The sequence below is a fragment of the Oenanthe melanoleuca genome, chromosome 2 (assembly GCF_029582105.1).
Source record: "Oenanthe melanoleuca isolate GR-GAL-2019-014 chromosome 2, OMel1.0, whole genome shotgun sequence".
Classification (NCBI taxonomy): domain Eukaryota; kingdom Metazoa; phylum Chordata; class Aves; order Passeriformes; family Muscicapidae; genus Oenanthe; species Oenanthe melanoleuca.
Genome location: NC_079335.1, coordinates 92,166,146 through 92,181,061, shown reverse-complemented (window position 1 = coordinate 92,181,061; position 14,916 = coordinate 92,166,146).

Below are 14,916 nucleotides of genomic sequence, written 5' to 3'. Positions count from 1 at the left end.
GCAACTGAAAATACCTTTAAATTGTTTTAAGAAGAAATAATATATGCTAAAAGCAGTATATTTGATACCTGTCAAATTAAGAACAGATGTTTCCTTTAGACCATTTGAAACCTGGATGAAGTTAAAGAAACTTATTTAATATGTGGTTCAACTGATAAATGTTTATATATCAATGTTTTTCACATCATGCCACTCATTTTAAGAAGTTGAATGACAGCTTGGGGATTTTTTTCATCCAGTGGATCTTCTCTGTTGGGAATAATTATCTTGGTATTTCTGTGTTGCATTTTGTGTGTATTTAGTATTGTAGTATGGAGAAAGACAATTCCAGCACTCATCTTGCTCTCTTGCTCACTTCACCCCTCTGTTTTAGCTAATGCAAAATTCTGCCTGCCATCGTGTGTGCTGAATTACTGGCACTCAGTTCTCTCTGTATCCCCACAGTTCCATTTCCTGCTCCATGTCAGAAAGCCACTTGAAAAGCTGGAGGCAGTTGATTTGGTTTAATACATTTGAACAGGTTCTTTTTCTCTGCAATTTCTCAAGGTTTTCTTGCTTTTTGTACAGCCTGGCTCTTTACTGGAGACATCACTGAGAAATTTTACCCAGCAGTGGGTCTCCCCCTCCTTGAAGTCCTGCCATGATTGTGGATGAGAGGAGAAGAATTCTCACAGATCTCTCTTGGTATGAGCTCCCTTACTTGTGCACCCCTGCACACAGAATACTTCACACGTGGTTGTTCTGCTTTTGCTTTGGCCCCTTACTCCTCCAGATTTACAGGATGAAACGTGTCTGTTGTCTGCTTGAAGTTTGCAGAATAAATGTCTCCATTGATATGGACTGACTCCAGTATCCTTAATGTTCAAAACCTCTCCTAGGTTTTTACAAACAAAGCAGTCCTAAAGTGTACAGTAAAATACAGCAAACTGTAATGCTCTATTCCTTCTTTATAATTTTCTGTTCTAAATAAGATGTGGTTGCAAGATTCATGGGGTGACTTACAGAAGTAGGCCTCTGTATTGGTTTATGATAGCATGCCAGAAAATATTTGAACTCAAGCTAGATAAAATTCCTTTAATGAAATTGCTTAGGTGGAAAAGGAAGGAGGGAGAAAACTAGAGATCACTCAGTCTTATCTGGGGTGAAAGGATCATTACCACGTTATCCCTATTTTAACTGTAAAAAGATTGGAAGCTGTTCTGGTTAGAATTCTTAAAATATATGCTTTAAAGAATTCTTTGTTTACAACAGCCCTTTGGAAAACCAAAAAGATAGAGGCAAAAATAGAATCAAATCAAAAGACCAGTGATGTCACTTTGAAGCTCGTTAGCTTCAATATATACCAACATGTTTCCTTCAGTGTCCATCTGTTAGACATGATTACTAAGGCAGCTACATCCTGGGATAAATATAAAACTTATGAGAAATTGGAATATTTATAGATCTGGATTGATTTGAATGTCTCATTTAGAGGTTAATACAGTCCTGGGTTATGACAATACTTACTCATGGTGCCTGAGCTCCTGAAGATTCATATTTGATCAGGAAGTGAAGAGATTTAGAATAAATTTGAAGATTTTTTCTGCACTCTTGAGGGTTTTAATTTCAGCCACATGCCCTATCTAAGTGGTACTGGAAAAGTTAGCTTTGTCAAGGCAAAGACACGCTTCTGAAGCAGCAGTGGTGTTTCAGGAGCTTCCAAGACTGGCTCTGTGAGACGGATTCCTGAGGCAGAACTGTTCTGGCAGGGGTCTGGTCACTGGGGACTGGAGGGGATGTGGTTTTTTTCTCCTTAAAGTCTTGATCACAACTGGAGGTGATGTATATAGGCCAAAGTTCAGGAAGGTGTCATCTCTCCAGTGACCTGTTTACCATGTCTAAGCTGGAGTACAGGAACTTCATAAATTATTACAGATGTTTTACTTCTGAGTGACTGATTAGGTTATGAATCAATCCCTCAAATACAGACCTGTGTGCTTTTTCTGGCTCCCTGTCAGCCTCTTTCAAACTGTCTCCCTAGATGAATCCTGACATTTGGGAAGTAGGAACTACTTCCTAAGTCCTTGCAGAGTATGTGATTGTGGGCCTGAAAAAGGTGATCAGGCTCATGGGACATTGCTTATCTCAGTTTTCTCAAACTTTGTAGGATTGAGGGAAGGAACCAAAGCTGATTCTTAAGTAAAGATTTTATGTCAGGCCCTTCTCAAAGAAATGCATTAGAAAATTTCCTAAAAAGTGAGGAAGGTTTATCTGAAGTCAGAGGTGATCACAGAGAAGATAGGAGGTGAGATAGTTTTCCAAACTTGATGTTGCTTAGGCACAATTTAGTGTGGATTAGTGGCTTTTTACCTGGTCAAGTATCTCCCCTCAAGCAGACAAATACCCATGTATTCACAGTGAAACACACACCCTGATAAAAAGACTCATCTATCTTCCTTAAGGAAGGCTTGGGAGTCATCTGAGAAGCTAAAAATAATTACAGAGGGAAAATTGTCATAGCAAGGAATGTAAGACAGGTATTTATAAAGGTCTAATAAAGAAATGGCTCTGCAAGCACACAAACACGATCTGATGCAACAAAAATTCAAAAGACATGGATATGACAAATCAAAGATGAAAATTCAAGGCTAAGAAAGTGAGAAAGAAAGAAACAAAGCTGTATCACTACAGTTCTCATGCCATCTGTGCATACGAGGAGGTGCTAGACAGAATTTTGCTGACACATCCTATCTTGAAAGTGATGTTGAAGATAGCACAAGTAGGTCTGTACTGTAATTTTTGGTCTTTCATACAGAAAATTAGCCCAGAATCAGTTTGTTTCCATATGGGCTTTGAACTATAGCAACAAAACCATGCAAAAACATGGCTTGTTGTAATCTGGACAGTTGGAACACTGAGATACACAGAAAGTACAGCTCCCCAGTACAGAAAAGAGTGAAACTAGCCACTGAGGGAGAACATGCTCTGTATCTAGGAGGAAAGCCATGACTTTTTATCTATCAGACATCTATAGTGAAAGGACATAGAACAAACTGGATGAGACTGATGTAGTAGATTACATTTCTGATGTGAATGTGGGGGAAAAGTTATCCCAGATTATTCCTTTCTGTGAAAGGCATCTTGCAGATGGCTTATGGGAGCCAGAAAAAGCAGTGAGCTTTGGCATCCTGGTCTGTGATGAAGCTTCTTCCCTTGCTTTCACAGCAAACCACAGATAACTTTATCTTGTAGCAAGTAAAGCTGGACACTTTAACCTTTCTGTCTGCAGCCACAGCCTGTGTTTTAGCCTCTCACTGCACTCTCTGGTTAGCCCCACAGCTACTCAGGAAAGGACCACGTTAATTCATGTGGGACAAATGCACAGTGAAAGCATAGCCAAGCAGTGTGTCAGGGAATGTGAGGACCCTCTCTGTATGTAGGGTCTGCAGTCAAGAAAATTCCAGCATTGCTAATGATTCCAGACCCCCCACTGCAACATTTGTGTGTTCCTGGCTGGAAAAAGTGGGTTTCCATTCAGGTGTGGTTTTGTGCATGCATGGTCATATCATGGCTGCAATTAGCAAAGCTACACTTGGATCTCTTGGGAAGGGGAAGCTTGTTCTGCCAGGAGGCCTCTCACCACTGGTGTTTCCCATGGGTTTACGGCACAGTCCTCTCCTGCTCCAGTGGAGAAATGGTGTGCAGGAACTGCATTCTCCATAAATCAGGCTGTTGCATTTTGTTATGACCACCATCATAATTGGAGGAACTGTGAAAAGCCCCTATTTTCAAGATACAGATGTTTTATTTTCTATTATTCTTGTCAATGTAATTAATACACACACTAATAAATATGAAACTCCTTTCCATATGTTTGTTGTGTAATTACAAATCTGTCTGGATACAGCAAGCACTTTGCCATGGCTGCAGTATGATTTATTGTCTTCATGCTCTTGAGGTTTTTCAGTATTTCAATTCTGGTTTTATTACAACTGACTGTGCTATTTAGATCTAAATGGGATATTTCCTTGCCAAAAAAAAAACTCTTATCTACAAAGACACAGAACCATTCAGTGCAGGTGATAACAAGCATTCATTCCTTGTAAAATATTTTTATTAGTCTCAGTCTAGTTCTTTATTGAACTATACAAGGTTGAAGTTTGGCATCTCCCACACTTGGTTTTGTATGTGTCTTATTTACTGATAAATTTAAAACTTTATAGACAAGAATGACTCACTGAATCAAACAATAAATCAAGTTGTGACTAAATTTTTCCCTTTTTTTTTTTTTTTTTTGTTAAATGCCTTTATTCTCCTGGCAATACCTGGCATTTTCTGTTAATGTACATAGTCAAAGATTGGCACAATTTACATTTTCTTCTATGACTGCCATGTTCAGGCAACGTTTATTTGTTGCCTCTGTCCTCATTTCTTCTGTTTCCTTAGTTTCAAAGTCATGAGCTTGACAATCATGTAGGTAGATTCTTGCAGGTACCTAGAAGAAACAAGACAGGCTGCTATGTAATGTCTGTCTCTGTTTTATGTGGCTGCTCCATGGTTAGCTGCAACCAGAGGCAATTAATTCCTTTGCAATAAATCCTCAAGCTTCTACAAACTTCAATACCTCTATGGACCTGGAGGAAATTTAAGCTAGGTGAAGTAAAAGCCAGCATGGAAAAGGACCATATGCTTTCTTTTATTTCTGTGTGTGATACAATACAATCCACTGCTGACACTTTTCTTATTTGTCATAAGCCCTATTGTAGCACTGCTAATTCTGTCATTTTTGGCTGTCAAAGCCTGCCACAAAATGGATCAAACTCAAATGCATCAATTATACATACACATTAAAGCTGAACTCTAAAATAAGGTATTTATTTTCTAAATATTGCATTTAATACTCACAGCAAAATCTAGTTGATTTTTGGAAAATAAGATTTTCTTTATATTACTGCCAGACAAGAATTTTAAAGGCTGCTTCTTATTTCAATGATTTCTTTGTTTTAACTGGGGGAAAAAATCTCCCCCCACATTTAGGAATTGTAGGATTGTTCTTGCACCTCAGGAAGTGGCTCAGCACTGCTATTTTTACTGCACTAATAGATGTAGGTAGGTTGAGAGTTAATCATGTCTTACAGAAATAATGTAAAAGCATCAAATCAAAACACTTTGTCAAAACTTACATTATACTTCTGAAGCATTCACACCTGAATTCATAAATTTTACAAATCTTATTATGTGAGATCATTCTGCCTTTAAATACTTTGATACTTTTACTCTGCTGAAAGGAAGATTGGATTTGATAGTTACTCAGCTGCTTTTAGTGATCTGCCTATGTATGGTACCAAAACAACCATAATATTTCCTGCAACTTTAATTAATTATTCTGCTGCAATTGAATTATGTATTTTGGATAAGATCAGCACTGTTTGAAGAGAGGGAATGAGAAAAAACATTTGCCAGCTCTACTTTCCATGCTGAAGATCAAAGACAAAAGATAGCAATAAATCTTTCAACTGAGAGTGGAACTGTATTTCTTATGAGTCTTACTCTTCCCCAAAACTAAACATTTAAACAATTTTGTTTTAGGCATCAGAGAGATGTTGTTTCTTAAGAATTGAACAGCAGTGAATTTGTTTACAAAAACCCATTGCAATGCTGCAGCCAGATGATCTACTGTCCAGAGCACTCACTTTAAAATCCTGACAATATCTCCTCCCTTTAATCTTATTATAAATGCTAAAAAACTGTTGACAATAGTAACCAAAGTCCTTAAAACAAATCTAGTTAAAATGCGCTCTGGCATGAAAAGAAATACATGTCACTATTAAACACTTTTTTTCCCTTTTTTTTTTTTTTTTTTCTTTTTTAAGAAGAGGTCACAATGCAGAAGCTGGAAAGCTCAGTGGCAAGTGAAGAATGTTGCTGTGAGTTTCTTTTCTACAAGAGAGCCAAAAATTCCTAATTTAAAGGAGCTTGTATTTTTAGTGCCATACTACTTCAACGTGAGTGTATCCTGGTATCATTAGTTCCAAGTTAAAAGGGCTGACTTTTCAGATATTTATCTCTTAATGAGAAAATCTTAGTCACATCTTTTTAAGGCTCTTTCTAGGGGGGAAAGGGAGTAAACTTGTACTTCATTTTTGTTCAGGTTTATAATTTACTTGAAAATTTTGATAGAGAAAAGAACTTTTGAAGTATCAGAATTATATGGCTTTGAAACATTTTTTTCTTACAGGCCTGTATCTTTTCAGATGGTTATCTCTGGTTTTGCTTGCTGTTGCTTAAGGAGAGGTTAGGAGAGAACATGTGATATGATACAGAGGCTTTTAATTTCCTTTTTTCAAATTAAAACAACAAACATTCAGGTTACCTTATATGTTATGGAAGAGGAGAAGAGTGCCCATTACAAATCTGTCTAATATTATTTGCACAGTTTATTCATTTACTTAAATCCTAATAAAACCCAATTTTACTTAATAAATCCTTGTGCTGGTTTTGACTAGGGTAGAGTTCATCTTCTTCACAGTGGCTGTTATGGGACTGTGTTTTAGATTTGTGCTGAGCACAGAGTTGATAATACAGAGATATTTTTGTTATTGCTGCACAGGACTTGCACAAAGCCAAGGCCTTTTCTGCTTTCATACTGCCACACTGGCAAGGAATGCTTGGGAGGAGACCCAGCCAGGACAAGTGAGCCCACCTGACCAGAGGGATATTCCAGACATGACATCATGGTCACTAAATAAAGTGGAGGGAGGAAGGAGGAAGGAGGGGACATTTGGAGTGATGGTGTTTGCATTCCCAACTTGCTCCATGTGACAGGGCCCTGCTCTCCAGGGATGGCAGAACACCTGCCTGCCCATGGGAAGCAGTGAATCAATTCCTTGTTTTGCTTTGCTTGTGTGCATGGCTTTTGCTTTTTAACTGTCTTCATTCCAACCCACGAGTTTTCCAGCTTTTACCCTTCCAAGTCTCTCCCAGTGCTGCTGGTGGGGGAGTGAGTAAGTGGCTGTGTAGGGCTTGGCTGCTGGCTGGAGCTAAAACAACACAGTTGCTGAAACAGAAAATGCTCTTTACAGTAAGACCCAGAAGGAACTGATTTCATAGAATACAATTCTTACTGATCAATGAGTCATTGGCAGAAATAGGATCATTTGACAAGGAACAAGGAATGTGTTTTGATTTTTTTTTTCTTATACACTGGAATTAGTGGCCTTATTGATAGATTTACTGATCCACTCCTGATATACCAAATTATTTTCAAATGCAAGCATAGTAAGACAAGTTAATGAGAAGAATTTCCTTTTTCTTTTAGGTTTCATTGCATCAGACATGACATCAAGAAATTCAACATTACTACTACAAAAAGGAGTCACTGTTTTACTACATGCAGTTGATAATTTATAGCTGTTTAAATTTTTTACTTTTTGTTGCAAGTGGTCTTGTATATCCACATATTAAAATATTTGGATCAGAGGGTAAACCAGCAACAGCACATAGGCATTAAAAAATAAAAACTTTAAAAAATCTTCATTAATTGTGCCACTGCATTGCTGACCTCAGTAAGGAATGTTTATTGTTTGAAAAATAATCCCTTTAATGACAAATTCTGAATTAAAAAAAACTGTTCTTCTTGAAGTTAATAAATCTGCTGTGAGGAATATGTAGCATTTATTGGACATCCCATGTTGTGTACAAAACACTATATGGTATTTATAGGAATAGTTTCAGGAATAACAAAGCAATCTCATCAAAAGTCCTACTTCCTTAACTCTAATACCTCTCAATTGGCATGGCTCATGATTCACTCATTTGTACATAGAAAAGGCTAAATTGGATAAAAACACTGTGATGAAATCCTTAATGTCTGTTCTGTTGCATTGTACTTCCCAAAAAAATATAGCTTTTTTAATTACAAGTGCTGATGGCTGAGGTGATTATAAAAACCATGATGCAGAAACAAGGCAGAAACCTAGCAAGGATAACTCCTCAGTAACTAATAAAGGCTCTTCATCTAAACTGCCTTTATTCATAATGCTTTTTCAAAAGCTTCCTGATTTTCCCCTCTTGAGATTTAAGATCACATAATAAAATCATTGAATAATCATTTTAAGGATAATTTAAATTATTACAAAATTATTTTAATAATTTAAGCAGTTTAACAGTTGCTTAAAATAATTAATATAAGGTGGAAAATGAGTATTATTTAAATTTGCAATGTTCTACATTAAAGCACATGAACTACTAAGTGTGGAAAGCTAATTATATTATGTTTTTTGGGACTGAGGTAATTTTATTTAGCTAGATATTTTCTGCACTGTGCTTTCTCAGACCTCTGCTATATGTTCTTGTGAAGAAAATAGCTCTGTAACTATACTTTACTCAAAGCACAGATTTTGCCAAGATTTACTGTCATCAGTCATACACTCAAGCATCTGCAGTAGCAACAGAGAAAGGAAGAGATATATAATTAATTTTCTTGGAATTAATTCTACACTGTTATTTCTCACTTCTTTCATAGTATCTCTAATTCCTCTGGGTCTGATTACTAGAACAGACTGTTTTCATTAGCTCTTCTTGAGAAAAACCCTCATGGAGCAGAGTGATGGTATCAGGAGTATGATGCAGTGGTTGTGGATACAGCACTGCAGCAACTGGGGAGCCTGCCCAAGGCAAGAGCAAACTGAATTTCTCCTGCAAATACAATGGTAAGTGAAGTAAAAACATCCTCAATTTCTGTCTCCTTGGAAGCTTTTGAGGCCATAACACCTATGATATGTAATCCAAATTTGTTTCTACTGTATCTTAAAATACAAGAAGCTGTCACACAGAAAATTGGAGAGACAATAAGGAGCTTGAACTAGGAGCTTTTGAAAGTGGGAGATGAGTCTTGACATTTAGAAAATGTTCTCAAATGAGGACCATTTCCTAGAGACAAAACAGCTTTGTTTGTGCCATGTTTTGAGGCAATCAGGTCTTATTCTGAGGCTGAAAATAAAACTTTAGGGTTTTAATCCACAGAAAGGCTGAAAAATCTCAGCAGCTCCATTTGTTAGGTTTCTCTTCCAGCACACACTTACAGGTGGTCGCTGGCAAAGGACCAGCCAGAAGAAGGGGGCTTCCAGCTGCTCCAGGTTTGTCCATGAGCACTTCAGATGCCCAAAAACCCCTTAGAGCAGTCTGTGCCCTGTCTGTGAAGGCCCCTTATAAATCCTGTAGGATAAAGCCTGTAGGACTATGTGGAGATTCAGGGGGGAAAAAAGGCCTGAAAAAGATTCTGGAAATCATCAAAGCTTTCACACTCCTCCCAAGGGAGAGAAGCCATATCCATGTGTTTGGTAAACATTTGCATAGACTGTTTCTGACTATTTGCCAGATTATTTCTGGTGGATATTCTACAACTCCCCTAGGCAATACATTCCAATACTTCACTAGCCTTATCTTTAGGAAGATTTTTTTTATGTCTAACCCAAATTTTCCTTGCCTCTGTTCTTGTGAAGGAAAATAACCTGTTTGCCACAACCTGTCTGCAACAAAATACTTGTTGACTCTTCCTTGCTGTCACAGTGCTACTCAAAAACAGTGGTGGATGACTCATTCAGGGTGGACTTTTTTTTTCCCAAAACAATCAAAATAAAATAATTGGTATAAAAATTCTTATTTCTTTCCTTTGCTCCTCTTGAAAAGAATCACTGCCACCATTCCAGTCTTTCAGTACATTCCCAATCCTTCACAAGCTGCCAAAATAACACCAAGTCCCAACATTGCTTCAGATGTTTTATTTCCTGTGATGAACAACCTACCTTGAACAGAAGGCAATATTCTACTTGTCTCACTTTTTCTCACTGAGTGATACAGTCAGATACCTATCAACTTCTAGAAGTTTGGAATTAATTACTTTCAACAGTTTGGAATTAATTACTTCTATTAATTTGGGAATTGGAGCTAGATAATCCTTACGGTTCTTTTCAGCCCAAATCATTCTGTGATAATGTCAAGGTTTAATTAACACAGATGAAATAATCTGCCACTTCTTGTGAGAGCATTTCTGCTTTGCTGTAGCACTTCAGCCTTTCTATGTCCCCGATTTGTTATTAAATAGACAATACTGGTCAATTGAATATGATAACGCTAACTTCAAATCTACATTAATTAAACTTTCATTTTGAAGTACCTGAATTTTAGGCCCTGCATTTACACATTCCTGGACAAAGAACTGATCAGAAGTTGGAAACAATCCTAGACTTGGCACAAAATGGTACCTGGCAAAACTTCTGGTCAACTCAATTTTGGCTGATGGCTTTAATGCACATGAGCACATTGGCATGTGAGCATTTGCTCTTATTCTACAAGCAGTGACAAGAACATTAAGTAATGGCGAGTCAAAAAGAAAAAGGAAAATTAGAGTTTTTTCTAAATCTGTAAGTAGAACTGGGGATACCTTGCCAATGTGTCAGTGCTCTAGTGACTTAGTAGCAATACTAGAATTGCACTACTAAAACAAAAACTGTTTTGTCACAATAATAAACAGGATAAAAATAACAAATATTAACTTCACCAGCCAGAAAATCCATGTGCCTGAGTGCTCTGTTCTCTTACCTGCACTGTACCTGGAAACATGCCCTTGGTGCATTCTGGAAATAAGGAGTTTGCTTTGTTTGCAGTTTTGCATCTTTTTAGGAGCAAGATGGAGCCTTTAGATCTTTGGTAAAAATAGTATCTTCAAATCTCATGCTGTTTTTAACACATCATGTTTTTCTCTTAGATAAGGTATGCAGAAGCTGCACAGGGATACATGACTGATAACATGCCCCTTATGGAAAAATTCAGGGAATGCAAGAGGAAGGTTAAGGAATGCAAAATCCCTGCAAGTGTACTAGTTCTAGGCATGTGGTCTGCTTTCATCTGTTGGGTTTTTCTGTTTATTGAGAGTCTTCTTAACTTGTTTTACTTCCATCGTTGTATATGTCCTTCAAGTTGTATTCTGAGTGGCTTTTAATACGTATGATAATTTATTTTTTCCCCATTTTTGTTTCTTGGCAGAATTATACAATCCCCCATGTCCTTTACAAAGAAGAGGACCTCAGCCTAGTTTACCACAAGGCTGGTGAAGCAGAGACAGCTACCTGGTTATGTGTCCTGGTTTTCTTATTGGCTGATGCGAGGAACAGTTCATCCCCACAAATACAAGAAGCACAGACGCAGGGTGGGGAATCCCTGTAGCCCAGTAAGAGGAATGAAGCCCTTGTCCCAAAGCTGCCCCAGGAAAGCCATCAGCCTTGCTGTCCAGCTGTGAGTCCCTGCTGATGGTCCTGCTGCTGGAGAGGTTCTCTGCATCTGGCTTCTGGCTGGACTTGACACAGCACATTTAGCTGAGGAACTAAAGGTGGGGAAAGGGAGGAAGGGAAAGAACAAGCATAGGAAAAGAGAGGGGAAAGGAGATAAAAGGGGCTGCTCGTGTGCAAACAGGTGGCTACTATTACACTTAAGGTCCATTATACCTTGGTCATTACATCAAGGTTTCACCCTCTGCTGCACTTGCACATTCTGTTCTGTTCCATCATGAAACTCCATTTCTCACTGCTATAAATACACTTTCATTTAAAGACAGCTTTTTCTTTAGGAATCACAGAAGAATTTAGAGCACCACTTAGGATTATGTTTCACTATTTTTCCCATATCTTCAAATCTAGGAGGTACAGAACAGCAAAAACACACCAGACAGCTTTCAGACCCTGTAAATGGTTTTAAAGATAAAATGTTGATTCAGTTTTTGAAAATGCTCAGGCATGTCTAAATGTACAAGATGTAAGTACAGCTTGATAAAGCACACTTAATAACATATCCCCCTTCCCCAGGTTTCATTTCATTAATGTATCTTCCATATGTGCTGCCTACTGAATTAAAATATAACAAAGAGTGCATGTAAGGTATACAGATATGCATAAAGGACATCATTTAATTTGTGACATCAGTAAATTATTACTTGATTTTCCTTTTTGGCACTAGTAAGAACACTTTTAAATCAAGCTACTCCCTAATTTTGTCCTTTTAAGATGCCATGTGATAGGCTTCATTACATTTTTGAGAAGCTGCTTATTCTCAGGCTTTCCATGAGAAGAGCATGGCCACACAGAAGGATGAGGGGCTCACAGCTTTTGTCTGGGATGTCATCTGCCTCTGTTCCACTGGAGGAGCTGAGCTTTGGAGGATGGAATCCACCAGCAAAGCTATGTAGGAAGAAGTGTCTGAAGCATGCTGAAGCATGAAGTGTGTGCAGTGCTTCCAAGCAGTCAATTTCAATTTTAATTTTATGTTTATTTATACAGCTCTTGCTCTCACTACCCCAATGCTTTGTCCCCGTGCACAGCTCCCTCTCTCCATCCTTTTCAGACACATTGCTTCTCATTTCCTAGCAAAGGCATCAGAGCTCTCTAAATAATTTCCTTTGCTCTTAATATGTAAATTATGCATATTTCTATATATTTTTATTACAAACAGCTACATAAGGCACCTTTCAATATTTTTATTAAAGCATTTTGAGAAGTATTCAGGATTAATGCATACTACCAAAGTTCTACTCTAATTCGCTCATGTCACTCAAGCATAGGTACAAGTGGGAATAGGCACTGATCTGTAATTAAAGTAATTACAATGTCATCTTGACAGAACTTGATAGCTAATTTATGGAATAGCAAGAATAAAACAATTTCATTGTAGCTAAACTGATTAGTTTTAGCAAGTTTAACAAAGACTTATTTAAATAGTATGACACAAACTGGTTGCAAAAAATTGAATTTTATGCCTTCCCTTTCCTTTTTTATTTAACCTGCCAGTCTACATTGATTTTTTTTTTCTATTTGAAAGTAGAAGCAACTGCACAATTGTCAATTAGCAGCATAAATTATTTCATTCCGCCCACATCCCTTTCTGCAAACCTTGCAGACTGTGTTCATATGGAAATAAATGTGTAGCAGTGAATGAATTATATACAGTCCTTCAAAGATTATTAATTGAGAGAGATTTATAGCTGCTAAAACATGGAGTAAAATGAATAAGTCTCTTTGAATTCTTTGAAGCATCTCACTGTAGGTGCAGGTTATGATGCAATTTTTAACACAAATCCATACTACAGAAAAGCATAAAAATAACCTTTGGAAAACATTCCAGCAGCAATTTGGTCTTTAAACACCATATGGAGAAGTAACTAATCCTATACACAACTAGGTGATTCAGTGGGATAATCCACAGAAGAATTTCCATATGGCATTCTCAGTGTTCTTCAACACATCCTTTTCTATCTCCAGCCCATACTTATGAAATGCTGGCAGATGCACTGCTGCTACAGAAGCCTGAGTTGAAAAGCAAAATGAATATCCATTTTATCTGTATCCAAAGACACAGATGACACATGGATGTGTCATTACCAGCTAAATGCTGTTATTTGTCCCCTTGGATGGTGAGCCAAGGCCAGCAAGAAGACTGGATTTCAACTGGCATAAGCACAGCCCATCTCTGCTACAGTGCAGGTGTGCCAGGCTTGAGTTTAGATTCAGATTTAGATCATTAGGATGGTTGAAGGATTTGACTGGACTGAACATGATTCCATTTGAAACACTCTTTCCCCACATTCCCAAACTCCAGGATCTGCCAGTGTAATTCCCCTAATTTCCAATTTATCAAACTGAAAATCAACTTTTTTTTTTTTTCTTCTACCAATCCCTCAATGTTATTCTAGAAATTGTTTTTAAATTATCTGTCCAATTAGAGAGTCTTTCACATGAAGATACTCCAGACACTTTCTAGCAACCCTGTCCCTCATGCAGTGGTCTTGAAGGCAGCAAATGGATACAGATCTATTAATACATATTTCCATTATAAAGAGTACACAGCACAGAGACTGTAGAGCATACAAAGCACCATAGAGAGCAAGAAGCATCTGGCCAAATAGCAGATATGTATCTTAGTGATTTCTTTGGCCATTATTTTTAGCATCACTTTCTTTAGCATGGAAGGACATGGTAATTACACTTCACCGATGAAGCTCTTCTCTGTCCAAGAGAATGAATGTTCTTGATGCTCCCATCCGTGCACAACCTGGTTTTAAATTATCCACTTCACAAGTTCTGTCACCAAGAAGTGTATTTTACTTCACTCAGCATTCTCCTTTGAAGAGAAGCAGATGCAGCTCTAATCCTGTGGCTGATTTCAGGAGCGTTTAGAGTGATGGGTAACTTTAGTTTCAGGTGCTTTGCTCTGCTGAGAAAAGTTATGCCATGTGGAGCAGAGCCAGATTTCTTACAGTACCTTTATGAACATCAAAACTGTCTCTGAGCAAACATAAGATCCATTTTAAATTCCTTTCTAAGACAATAGAATACTTTATTTACTTATGGTCACTGATGATGACAGAATCTTCTTCATTACCTTTACAGCAAATCTTAATTAATTCTATAGTCTTCAATTATTTAATCACTTTCAGTTGGCTATCCTTCCAGACTTGATGTGTGCAACATTAATTATTTGCCTATGGCAAGATTTTATGAACTCTAATACGCACCACATGTTCAACTTGCTCAAAATTAATTGCAGACATTGTATTTGGCATTAATGTACATCTTTAATTGGCTTTAATTTCACATCTGTGTTGCTTTATATACAGCATTCTTTATCAGCATAAATGCACACTGCTTCTGATGTGTGTTACAGCAGCCACCGCTTTCTGGGTTAAAAAAGAAAAAAAGAAGAAGTAATTTGAAAATAATCTTTCTTATTCATAATAAGTATTTGGAAAGTCAGGTAGAAAATTCTGGCTGAGATCTAACAGAGAAAATAAAGTCACTAAGCTTTGCTTGAACAAGGTGGTTTGCTGTTTAAGAAAAAAAATCCCTTTGAAAGAGGCTTTGTTGTGGAAATCCATGTTTAGCCCAAAGA